We start from the raw sequence: 14,091 nt of genomic DNA, 5'->3' as shown, positions 1-14,091 counted from the left end.
CCTTTAGGAGTCTCATATTTTGTTGGGGGAAACAAACATGTAACAGATGAATGCATAGCCTATGATGTGAGCAATAAAGGCAGATTTAATGTAATACAGAGTAGTACATTTACTTTCTTGAAGATAGAAAGGAGAGCCTCACAGGGTAATATTACAGCATGCTTTGAAGGCTGGGTAGAAAGTCATCAAGTGCCCTAGGAACTGAGACATTTCAGGATGAATGGACTGCATAAGAAAAGACACAGGTGTGTAAAACAGAATATTGTCTTGAGGGCACTATCGTGTACTTGCTATTTCTGAAATGTAGATGTGAGGAGAATACTAGAAGATGATACTCAGTACCTTAGGTAGAAACCAGAAATACCTTTTATGCCATGCCAAGAAGCTTGGACTCTTTTGCAGTTGCATGAATCCTAGTGAGGAAGCAAATGTTTTCTAGGTGAATGAAAAGGGCATAGCTGAAAGATTTGAATTGGAAAGGTTTGTGGTCATATTTGTTTATCTGTGTTGTAATCATTGTGTCTTCAGTGAGGAAGGGAGTTTGAAGAAAAACCATAAGGTAATGATTGCAATAAACCAGACACTAGATAATTTGAAACCAAGTGAACAGAATCAGGGGAAGGAGAAAGAAGTTCAGTTCTTGGCACAGGATAAGCATTCAATACGTTATGATGAAGATCCAAATGGTATGAAGATGGATATGGTCATGTTAGAGAAAAGGCAGTGAGCTTGGAGGGTGTCTAAAATATATATATTTTGCTGACATCAGAACATTGGTAATTTTCATGTCAAACTGCCCAGGAGTGTAACATACACTTTGCCAGATAGGACCCAGAACTGAACTGTTCTCTGAATTCTCTACAAGTGTCCAGTTGTTTCCAAATTTAAAAGAATATATATATTTTAAGTTATGATGTCACTACGTTCATTCAGTTTTAATGTCACCTTGAATTGATGCTTTTGAACTGTGGTGTTGGAGAAGACTCTTGAGAGTCCCTTGTATTGCAGGGAGATCCAACCAGTCCATTCTAAAGGAGATCAATCCTGGGTGTTCTTTGGAAGGACTGATGCTAAAGCTGAAACTGCAATACTTTGGCCACCTCATGCGACGAATTGACTCACTGGAAAAGACTCTGATGCTGGGAAGGATTGGGGGGCGGGAGGAGAAGGGGACGACAGAGAATGAGATGGCTGGATGGCATCACCGACTCTGTGGACATGAGTTTGAGTGAACTCCAGGAGTTAGTGATAGACAGGGAGGCCTGGCGTGCTGTGATTCATGGGGTCGCAGAGAGTCAGACATGACTGAGCGACTGAACTGAACTCAACTGAAAAGGACACCTTAGCATTTTCTGCTAATTAAGATATGGTAACAAAACCCTATGGTATCCATGGTATATTTAGACTGATGATACTAGCAGTGAATTGGACTCTAGCAGGACATCAAATAAGGACATTCTACATTAAGGTGCTTATAACTGACAGTGCTCGTGTTACATTGAGACTAGTTAGTATTATTGCTTCCTTAAGGAGTCGTGAAACTAGGCTAGTTAATTCCTCCAGATAATTTTCTTGTATATTAGCTTCAGTGTTGAAATATAATCAGTTATGTCTGATAGAGCTGATTATTGATTTATTGTTCTTCTGGGGTGCTTTAACTTGAAAGTCATATTGTGAAGACTGTTGACACAATTTGTCTTCTTTGAAAATTAATGCTCTATTTCCAGCCCAGGGTTCTTTTTTGCACCCCTGTGGGGACTGCCTCTCTTGATAAATTCCTCTAGCCTGTAAACTGTCCTGGCTCACTTAGGTTTCTGAACTGTGATCCACAGAACACTTGGCAAGGCATTGAGGAAATAAAATTCTATTAGCTTAGATCAGCTGGAACTCCACCTTTTTAACTTTTATAACTCTGTACTTCAGATTTTCTCAAAAAGCCACACAGTCCTATACTGCTTTGTATAACTAAAAGCCATAGGTCTTTTCAAATAACATCATTTATATGAAAAGGCACTGTAAATTTGCAAGTGCTAATGAAATGTAAGTGACAAATCATGTAGTTAAGATAGTATTAAATCCAATGGTGATTCAGTATAGTATAATTTTCTATTTCCTTAAAACCATTCCTCTGTGTGACTCATTATATTAGTAGGGCGACATTTGTTTCTGTTCTATTGTCATAGAAATTACCTTAAACATTGGAGCACAGAGGATATTAGTGAAAAAGATAGATAAAACTGTGAAGTGAAGTGTTAGTCACTCAGTCATATCCAACTCTGTGACTTCATGGACTGTAGCCCACCAGGCTCCTCTGTCCATGGTATTCTCCAGGCAAGAATACTGGAGTGGGTAGCTATTCCCTTCTCCAGGGCATCTTCCAAACCCAAGGCTCAAACCCAGGTCTCCTCCATTGCAGGAAGATTATTTACTGTCTAAGCCACCAGGGAAGGCTCAAATATAACTGTGGTCAGCTTCAAACAATATCAAATGCCAGAAACTAACAGAACTTTGCAAGGTGATATTTCTGGTGATAGAATGAAATGTTTTTGATGGGAATTTAAAAACCTGTCTGTAGAGGCTCAGTTGGTAAAGAATTTGCCTGCAATGCAGGAGACCCCAGTTCGATTTATGGGTCAGGAAGATCCACTGGAGAAGGAATAAGACTACCCTCTCCAGTATCCTTGGGCTTCCCTTGTGGCTCAGCTGGTAAAGTATCTGCCTGCAATGCGGGCGACCTGGGTTCAATCCCTGGGTTGGGAAGGTACCCTGGAGAAGGGAAAGGCTTCCCACTCCAATATTCTGGCCTGAAGAATTCCATGGACTATAGTCCATGGAGTCACAAAAAGTCGGGCACTACTGAGTGACTCACTTTCTCTTGCAGAGACTATTTGCTTTCAACCTCTTTACTACTTCATTTTTGAGTGCCTGTGTCATCATGCCTATTTTGAAGTCCCTGTTTATCAATTGGTTTGTTTATTGGGCCATAGATCAAGTCCCAGCCATGTGCTAGGAATCATGTACCTTAGGGGATAACAACCAAGCTGTGGTCTTGAAAAACTCATGCTTTAGCAGGGGATACAGCCAAGCAAAGAGATGATTGCAATTCAGCAGGATAATGGTATGCATAGGGTATTGGGTAATCACAGGCTAGGAACACACCTACTCTCAGCTCGTTAAATTGTGTTTGATAGAATTTAGAATTTTGGAGGAGTTGAAGAAGCAGACTGAAAGGAAGTAAAATGCATCCATTGGGGAAATATCTTTTTTCTAAAAAAGCACAAAAGAGCCATGAATTCAAGAATGAATTTGAAATGAAATAAAGTAAGCAATACTTACAGAGGAAACCAGGCTCATGCAACTTATAATAAACCAATATATAACATTCTTATGTAAAATGTGTCTATTTTGAGTGGAAAAGCTCAGCTTAAGTCAGTTAAACAAGCATAACTGCATCCAGATTCTCTCCCATTGGATCTTTAAAAGTTGAGTAAATTTCATCCTTTGCATAATTCGGAAAGCTTTTCCTCCCAAGAATCATTTCCCTTCAACTTTTACTATATAAATGTACTTTTCCTAAGCCATTATCATGTTCTGAAAAAGTTTTATTAACGACCAACACTTATTAGACTCAATGGTAATCCAAGCAAGCAAATTATTCTGTGCTTAAAGCTAAGGACCAAAATGAAATAAGCTTTAGAGTGAAAAGATCAACATGGGGAGGCCTAAAGTAAATTTCATAAACCACAATTCTTTTTATATTATATTTTTGAGAATATTTTATGGGAAATTCCTTGAGAGTAATTGCAGTATTTTCCAGGCAGAATCTTTCTCTTGTTTTCCTCTGAGATTAGTAAAAGAGAATAACTCAGAAATAATTTCATAAGTCAGAAATAATTCAGCATAACTCCAGGTTAGTGTTGTCAGAAAACAACAGCTGATGTATTGAGTAACTGCTGTGTATATAACACTGTCTTAATTATGCTTAAAGATGAATGAAAAATAAGTAAGAGTTAATACTGTGTGTGTGGCGGGGGGAGGTGTATGGGAGACAAGTAGGGGAAGGTAGAGGGACAGGAAGAAACAGTGAGTTTGAGATTGAGGGGGAAAGAGGTCAGGAATGGGAAAAGCAAAAGCTTTAGTTTCCAGTCAAGAGCTCAGTTACCTAATGGAGACTGAACTATAAAAATCCAAATAAGTGTGGGTGAAAATGTGTGTGATAAAGTGAAAAAAAAAAAGTGAGAATGTTAGTTGCTCAGTCATGTCCAACTCTTTACAACTCCATGGACCCTACCAGGTCCTCTGTCCTTGAAATTCTTCAGGCAAAAATAGTGGAATAGGTAGCCCTTCCCTTCTCCAGAGGATCTTTCTGACCCAGGGATCAAACTCAGCTCTCCTGCATTATGGATTCTTTACCATCTGAGCCAATAGAGAAGCCCTTGTGTATGCTAAAACAATTAGTAAAGTTTTTTTTTTTTAAACAAGGTAGAGATTTTAGAATTTGCACACAAAGCTTGTAGAAGAATTGTGAAATCTAGGCTGCGTTTTCCAAGTGTTCTGTAACAAATATTTTTCTGAAGTGGAAAATAAAACTGGAATTCAGCATTCAGTCACCAGCCTAGTGTAACAGTTTTCAGTCTTGCCTGAATCCACTAAAACCACTGTGTGGTAAAAATAACACTCAACAGGCAACAGAGAAGGGGGCTGACAGTGGATAGACAAGGGCTTTATTTAATCTGTTATTGGTGAGACTTTAAAGACAATTTGTAAGTAGGGCACTGTACAACAGTGTCTGGAACCTGGAAGAGTGTGTTCTAGGGAAAAGTGAAATGGAACCCAGTTTTGGAAAGGCAGTGAGTTTGAGATTGGAGTGAAAAGAGGTCAGGAATGGCAGAAAAGCGAAATTAATTAGAAAGGAAAACTATGGAAGCTGAGGGCTTCCCAGGTGGCTCAGTGGTGAGCCGCTCAGGGTCTTAGTCTGCTCAGTTAGTGTAATAAAATATAGACTGGATGGCTTAAACACAGACATTTATTTCTCATAGTTCTAAAAGCTTGAGAGTTCAGGATCAAGGGCTGGCCAGGAAGCTTTCTTCTCTTGAAGCCTCTGCCCTTTGCTCTTAGGAGGCCACTCCCTTGCTGTGTGCCCCCATGGCCTCTGCTTTGTGTTGCCGCTAGAGGGAACAAACTCTCTTACATCTCCTCTTATACTGGCACTAATCCCATCATGAGAGTCTCACACTCATCATCTCACCCTAATTATTTCCCAAAATCTCCATCTCAAATACCATGTTAGGAGTTGAGCCTTATATATGAATTTGGGAGGTGGGGATACAAATAAATATTCATTCCATAACAATTTCCTTTCTTAAATAATCGGCCCTGGAAAGGAACTTTGGAAAGTAGGTTTCTACTAAGGTTGCAGGTAAAATCCAGAACACCTGCTTAAATTTGCTTGTCATAATTAACAAATAATGTTTTAGTACATAAATATGACCCAAGCACCGTTTGAAAGGCACTCATACTAAAAAAATATTTTGTTGTTTTTCTGAAAATAAATTTAACTGTGTAGCCTGTTTTCTTGTTTTGCTAAATCTGGCAACCCTAGCTCCTCATTTGTGGGTCACAGGCTTTTTCTGGCCTAATCAATCATTCACTACAGACAGAGGGAGGGCTAAGATGAACAGACCCTGACATCCGTGATCACTCTGGTTTTGTAAACTGTTGGGTAATTGTGATAATTTGCTGTGTTACAGGGACAATAATTTTTCAGCATCGTATATTGACTATTAATGATGCTCATCATTTCCTCTATTTAGTCTTTGAAATGCCTGTAGGTTTTGCTTTAAGTACATTTAACTGAAAGGCATGTCAGATTTTCTTCTCTCCCACTTAAACTGACTTATGGACACTGGCAGGCCAACCCTTTGTTCGGACCCCCTCTGTCAAGTGAAAGTGTTAATTGCTCAGTCATGGCCAACTCTTTGCAACTCCATGGACTGTAGCCCACCAGGCTCCTCTGTCCATTGGATTTCCCAAGCAAGAACACTGGAGTGGGTTTCTATTTCTTTCTCCAGAGGATCCTCATGACCCAGGAATCAAACCAGAGTCTCCTGCATTATAGATTGATTCTTTACCATCTGAGCCACCAGAAGTTCAGGTAATTCATACTTGTGCTTGGATGGCCCAGGCAGTTTCCTGCACCTCCCCAGAAAAGGCTCTGAGTTAGGGCAAGAGCACATGGGGTCAGAAGTCTGGGATGAAATCCCTAGATTTTATTAATGGTAAGATAGTGATAACAGACATCCTGTTAGCATCTACGGTGTGACAAGCTGGACAGATTTATTTCCTTACATAGCATTCAGCATACCCTATGGAGGTTGGTGCTGTAATGATCTCAATTTTATATATGTGGAAGATACGGAACCATTAAGTAGTATTTACAGGTTCATAGAGATTGTTTAATGTATAGTATTTTTATTATCATCATTTTAGTGCTTAGTGAAGGAGAACCGACAAAGCCATGATCATTTGTTTTAAAATTCAGTTTGTCCTTGAAAATACTGTTGGTTTGCTGCTTAATAATTTGGAACTTCAAATCATTTAGGTTAAAAAAATATGTTGAGCCCTGTCTCATGTGAGCATGGCTTAATTGCTACGTTCTGTCTGTTACTTTGTCATAAAGTTAGGCAGCTTTGGAGTAAGCAGGGGGAAACTCTAGTCTCAGTCAGCTTCCGTATATTCAGGTTTTAATGAAGTCGTTGCCAGGTTGGAGTCATTCTAGCCTGTGAGAGAATATATGATTAAATTGGGAAGAATAAGAGGTGAAAAAAAGTTGACATTCGATTTTCAGCGTCAAAGAGTCTTCTTCTTATAGTATTCCTCCTCAGTTGTTGAAACGTAGTGACTATTTTCAGATTTTATACTTTCCTTTTATTTATAAAAAGTGGAAAATATCTATTCATTATTTTTAAGATTTAGTGAAAATGAATATTTCCAAAGATTTTGTACTGACATGTTAAAAGTCAATTTGATATCCACTAAAATATGAACTATAACTATTTGTCATGTCATATGATATATGTTCAACTGACAGTTTTAGCAAAATCCTATAGCAAATTATAAATAGGCAGATGTCAGGATACTATAAACAAAACAAAACCCCAAAAACAGATTGGGTGGCTTAAACAGCAAACATTTATTTCTCACAGTTGTTTGTTTTTTTTTTACTTTTTTCATTTTTTTAAATTTTTTATTGGAGGCTAATTATTTTACAATATTACATTGGTTGGTTTGGCCATACATTGACATGAATCCGCCCTGGGTGTACATGAGTTCCCCTTCCTGAACCTCCCTCCCACCTCCAGGCCAAAAGTCCATGATCAAAGTACTGGCAGATTCCCAGGTGGCACTAGTGGTAAAGAACATGCCTGCCAATGCAGGAGACTTAAAAGACATGGGTTTAATCCCTGGGTCTGGAGGATCCTGGAGGAAGGCATGACAACCCACTCCAGTATTCTTGTCTGAAGAATCCCACGCACAGAGGGGCCTGGCAGGCTGTATAGTCCACAGGGTCACAAAGAGTGAGGAGACAACTGAGCACACACAATCCTCTTCTTAAGGGCTTCACTCTTATGACCTAATCACCTCCTAAAGTCCCACCTCTTAATACTGTCATGTTGTGGATTTTATTTTAACATTTGAATGTTAGGGGCAGGGAGGGGCTCAAATATTCAGTCTGTAGTAGTAAACAAGTCAGTATAAATCAGAATAATCCAGTCCCGGGTTAAGAATGAATGTTCAGTTCAGTTCAGTCGCTCAGTCGTGTCCAACTCTTTGCGACCCCATGAATCACAGCACGCCAGGCCTCCCTGTCCATCACCAACTCCCGGAGTTCACTCAAACTCATGTCCATCGAGTCGGTGATGCCATCCAGCCATCTCTGCCGTCCCCTTCTCCTCCTGCCCCCAATCCCTCCCAGCATCAGAGTCTTTTCCAGTGAGTCAACTCTTCGCATGAGGAGGCCAAAGTATTGGAGTTTCAGCTTTAGCATCAGTCCTTCCAATGAACACCCAGGACTGATCTCCCCTAGAATGGACTGGTTGGATCAATTTGACACTCTCTTATTTTTTGAAGCCACAGGAACATTTTCTGCTAGTGTACAAACAGGTATTTGAAGTTAATAATAAGGTATTTTTTCCCTTAAGTTAGGGTCTAAAAATAGGGAAAAAATTGAAATTCTGAAACATCTATTATGAAAGGGCATTTTAGGAAAAATAATTTACTCTAGCTCTGTAAACTCCCTCTGAACTAGTTTTTACTCTCTTTATTTTATATGTTAGGAAACTGACTTAGGAGTTCAGTTCAGTTCAGTCGCTCAGTCGTGTCCGACTCTCCGTGACCCCATGAATCACAGCACGCCAGGCCTCCCTGTCCATCACCAACTCCCAGAGTACTTGCCCACAATCACTGAGGCAGGGTTTGAAATCCCTAGGTCTGTCTGATCCAGTGGCCATGACCTTCCCTCCCATCATGCATGGCCTCTCTGGAAGAAAAGGAAAGGTTGAGACTTGCTATTTCTGTACAGATTCTAGGTTGGTATGCACACATATGTAAGCATATCTCTCTGCACCTCACTGGAATGGAGCGGAGAGAAGGACTACTTTTCAGATTCCACTCTGACTCAGTGAACACTGTGAATGGCTCTGAACCCTGCTCCAAAAAGAAATATCTGTTGGTAACTCCAAAGATGACATTTCCAGGTCCATAGGCTATCACTTCTTAAGTTTCTCCAGAACCAACTGCAAAGAATTTTGAGAGTAGTTGTTGTTCAGTCCGTAAGTCATGTCCAACTCTTTGTGACCCCATGGACTGCAGCATACCAAGCTCCTCTGTCCTTCACCGTCTCCCAGAGTTTGCGCAAACTCATGTCCTTTGAGTCAGTGGTACTACCTAACCATCTCATTCTCTGTTGCTCCCTTCTTTTGCCTTCAGTCTTTCCCAGCATCAGGGTCTTTTCAATGAGTTGGCTCTTCACCTCAGGTGGCCAAAGTGTTGGAGCTTCAACTTCAGCATAAGTCCTTCCAATGATTATTCAGGGTTGATTTCCTTTAGGATGGACTGGTTTCACCCCCCTAGGAGTCCCAGGGACTCTCAACAGTCTTCTCCAGCTCCACAATTTGAATTTGAGAGTAGAGGGTAGCAGAATTTAAACTCCCAAGTGATACTAAAGCAATTGGAACAACTGAAGCTTGAGAACCATCATATACTAAGGAGCTAAGAATAGGAAAGAGACAGAGAAAAGTGGTAGGAAGAGGAATAAGAAGAGAAAGAAATTGAATTATTTGACAGTAGGAATTTAAAGTGCTATTCCATTCAAAATTTGTTGAGTACTTACTATTTATAAAATATTGAGCTATACTTTACAGGGTTACAAATATGAAAGATAAATAGAACATTTTTTTCCCTGCAAGGAAAGATCTCCTTTTATATAATGCATGTCTTATGTTTAATACCTTTTCTAATACATATAATAATGCCATTCACTGATCAATTCATACTTGATTAGTAGTCAGACTTGATCTGGTGTGTATTATAATTCATCATCTATAAGCCACTCACAATTTCTAAATCTGTTTTCCTAATCTTTAAAACAAAGACTCATGCTGTCTAATTTAGAATTTAGAATGTTTATGATTTTGTGGTTTCTAATGAATCAAGGGAAATATCTATCTAAAACTGTATTGGAAGCTATAGTATTTCATAGCACATAAGGAACCATTTACTGCTTGTATTGTACTTGGCTAAACACAAATTTACTTTACCCATTTAAATTATTGTAGACAACCTATTGCATTGATTATTAAACATTTATAAAAATATAAATAATTATATATTTTTGCATATTGTGTTTGGAAGTTTCCTAAGTCAGGACAGTAGATATATAAAATGCAAGTCATATTCAGAAACTGACACGAATTTTCTTAAGTAGAACCTATCCTGACAATGCATGTGCAACTCAATGAATCTCTAGTGGGACATTCAGGTCACTCCCTCCTTAATACAAATTATTTTCAAGCTAGTTTTTAACCTTGACTGGTATCTTAAAAATTATTTGAAAAAGAGATACATAGTTTCATGAATAATGTGTAATGTTTTTTCCACTACAAACCCTGTTTTCCTTTATATGCAGGAGTCATGATCCAGTTTTATATATAAAAATATTAGATTAAGACAATATGAATTTACTTTTTTATTTCATAAAAGTTCTGCACAGCAACTCAAAGGCATAGATCTCCCTCAGTAATGATGGGAAAATTAGGGACATGTTCCCTTTTGTATAGTACTCTGGGGACTCATATTTCACTAGGAAAAAATAACACATATGTTTAATAAACTTGTTTTTTAATTGGGGTAGAGTTGTGGGGTAGGCGGGTGAAATGCTGAGAAACACATGGAAGAATTAATTGAAAATATCAATCAATTATGACCTGGATTAACGTATTTGTAAGGTGTTTTTTCTTTTTTTTTTTCTTGCCCCAGAGAGAGAATGAGCACTTTTGGTAAAGTCATTACGAGATGATTAGCAAATGGTTTTTAATTATATACCATTTGTACATCTGCAAATAATTACCTAGAAATTGCTACCTGGGTGACATTGGTTGATAGAAAGCTACCAGGCAAGGAAAACATCTAAAATAAGTAATGAATACAAGAACTTCAGCTGCATGAAGACAGCACACCAGAGCTGGGAATGCACCAGCACTCACATTTGAGGGGTGAGATTTCCTGGTTTCCGAATCTTTGGGGTGTCCAGTTGCCAATGAAAGTCCCTAATTCAAAGTCTCTAATTAAGATGAGCTTTCCTTGAGAGTCTTCTTAAATGTAGGCCCTTTGCTGTTCTTATAGGGTGTTTATACCCTCTTAGGCAAGGGCTTCCCAGAGGGCACTAGTGGTAAAGAACTTGCCTGCCAATGGAGGAGACATAAGAGACATGGGTTCAATCCCTGGGTTGGAAAATCCCCTGGAGGAGGGTATGCAGGCCACTCCAGTGTTCTTGCCTAGAGAATGCCAAGGACAGAGGAGCCTGGCAGGCTACAGTCCATAGGGTCCCAAAGAGTTGGACAGGACTGATGAGACTTAGCATGCACAGACCCTCTTAGGTCATTCTAATTTTTATGTTTGTTTGCCCAGTAGGAGAAAAGTGCTGGCTGTAACCTCAGAACACTCTTGTGTATTGACAAAGACTCTGAGAGAATCAAACAGCAATTTCCTTTACATGATGTAACCCTAGTGGGTAAGCTTCAGGCCTTTGAGCCCTAGAAGTTGTTGTTCAGTTGTCTCTTTGCAATCCCATGGACTGCAGCATGCCAGGCTTCCCTGTCCTTCACTAACTCCTGGAGCTTGCTCTAACTCATGTCCATCAAGTTGGTGATGCCATCCAATCATTTTGTCCTCTGTCATCCCCTTCCCCTCCTGCCTTCAAACTTTCCTAGCATCAGTGTCTTCTCTAATGAGTAAGCTCTTCACATCAGGTTGTCAAAGTATTGGAGCTTCAACTTCAGAATCATTCCTTCCAATGAATATTCGGGACTGACTTCCTTTAGGATTGACTCCTTTGATCTCCTTGCAGTCCAAAGGACTCTCAAGAGTCTTCTCCAACACCACAGATCAGAAGTATCAATTCTTTGACGCTTAGCCTTCTTTATGGTCCAACTCTCACATCCATACATGACTACTGGAAAAACAATAGCTTTGACTAGAGGGACCTCTGTTGGCAAAGTATGTCTGCTTTTTAATATGTCTATTGTGCCCTAATAGGTTGGATATTAAGGAAACCAGCTTAAGCCTTTTAGTCTGTTGTGAAAACCAACTTAAGTTTTAGTTTATTTTTTTAGAGAAGTTGTAAGATGACAAAATTATGGCACATTTTCATATGAAAAGTACCCTCCAGGGTTAGAGGTTGCTGAAGATTTAGCTGGAGATATCTGGGCAGCATTAAGTATTTATCTAGGGGTTGCAGATTCAGCCCCCTAAGCCTGCAGATATATATTATTTGTCTGGAATAGTGTTCCTCTTTTTTTAATTTGAGTATCTTTGGTTGGTGCATGGCAGCTGTTTACCACAATTCGAAAACTTCCTATGTACTGCTCTTTCCTTGGCCTACTTCACATCTACTGAAGACAGTTGTCTGTGTTCCTAGTTTTAATACTGTGAGTACTGGTGAGATTTCCTGTCTAGATCCTGGAATATCTCACATAAATAGGGAAAGGAAGGACATTTATTAGTTAAATTGCTAGAGCCAAGCTCTCAGGGAAACAGTAATCAGTAACCACAAAGAAGGCTGGCTGAATATCAAAGGAGGTATGGAGAGCATTGATGGTACAGGTCAGAAACCAGGCCTGAAGGACAAGGGGTCAAGGTTATAAATCAAGGACATGAGGCCAAAACGTTGGCCAAGCATGTGGGCAACAGATACAGGGACTAGAGAAACTAGTTAGAGGAACTAGCTGGAAGTGTTTAAGGCTAGGTTGCTAAACAAATCTTGTAGCTAGTAGTCATTCATGCTATTTTTCCTGTTTTCTTTTTGTTGTTTTCTATTTTTTTTTTCTGTTCAAATAACAGCACTTGAGGATAGCCTTAGAAAGAAGGGGAAAAGCACTAAGACCTTTTTCTACAGCCTGACTTATTTTTCACCTACCCATCCTTTTCTTGTGATTTATTTACTTCTGATTTCTAATCTTTTGATTTTTATTAGTATTTTTAAAACTCAGTTTCTAATTCCTGATTTTTTTCCTGGATCTCCAGAGTTGATTATTGATATGTCCCCCACACTGCCTCCTAGCTTAGAAGACATGTTGTCTATCTTTGCTTACTCAGAAAAGCATTGAGCACTATACCCTTTATATTACTGTTTCTTCCTATCATCATCTCAGGAAGTAGGTACTATGTACCCATTTTACAGATGACAAGACAGTCTCTGAGAACTGTAATTTTCTAGATAGCCTGTAAATAAATTTTATAGTTTATTATAAAAGGCCCAGAGTGATACACGTCCTAACTTGAACTCTCATCTTCTGTCTCCAAAGTTGTAATCATTCTCAGGTAGGCTCCTGATTCTATTTGCTCTTCAAGAGCAAATTTATTATTCTATACCTCTAAAGTATGAATGTATCTGCCTATTATAGAATTTAACATTTTGCAATAGCTCTGATTTACTGCAGACTGCATCCTCCACTACACTGTGAAAAACTTAAAGATAGTGGATCTGCCTGCAATGGAGGGGACCTGGGTTTGATCCCTGGGTCAGAAAGAGCTGCTTGAGAAGGGAATGGCTACCCACTTCAGTATTCTTTCCTGGAGAATCCCATGAATTATAGCCCACCAAGCTCCTCTGTCCATGGGATTGCAAAGAGTTGGACTTGACTGAGCAATTAACACTTTCACTTTCATACTGGGTAAAGTTCTGGTTACTGATTAGGGGATTAATTATTGAGTAGATAATGAATGAAATCATTCATAGCTTTTTAATCTATATATTTGATTAACTCAATCAACAGAAGGATCCTGGCCTTGGAACCCAGGCCTTTTTTGGTTTATTTTAGGCACATGTCACCTGAGGTTGTTACTTTTCTTCTCATGTTCATGATCTGAGCAAATCCAGACAGAAGTAATAAGCAGAGCTGCAATCAGAATTTGGACCGTCTGATTATATGTCTTGTGTTGCATGCATTACAGGTTAACATCTAGGATATGATCAAAGCATATGTAAATAATAAATACTGATTATCGTTTTTCCTACTTGCTCTAAATCAGTGGTACTGCCATTTGTTTAATCAAGCACTAAATTTTTGGAAATTTTTTTCTACATTGAAATATTATATTAATTTATAATTTTTCTCTTGTTTTTTTAAAATGTAGAGGGCATCATTATCACTCTTTTAGTTTCTGATGTTGGAAATGACTATCCAAGCAATAAATGTAGAATGGATGGGACAGTGGAAATAGCTCTAGACTATGTGAAAGTGGGACAGTCAAGTTAGTGATGGAGATCAGAGGCCAGGAGACTGAGCCCCAACCCTGCTGTTACTCAACACC

The sequence above is a fragment of the Moschus berezovskii genome, chromosome 5 (genome assembly GCF_049115385.1).
Source record: "Moschus berezovskii isolate FMDL1 chromosome 5, NW_MosBer_1.0, whole genome shotgun sequence".
Taxonomy (NCBI): domain Eukaryota; kingdom Metazoa; phylum Chordata; class Mammalia; order Artiodactyla; family Moschidae; genus Moschus; species Moschus berezovskii.
This window is presented reverse-complemented; position numbering follows the sequence as displayed.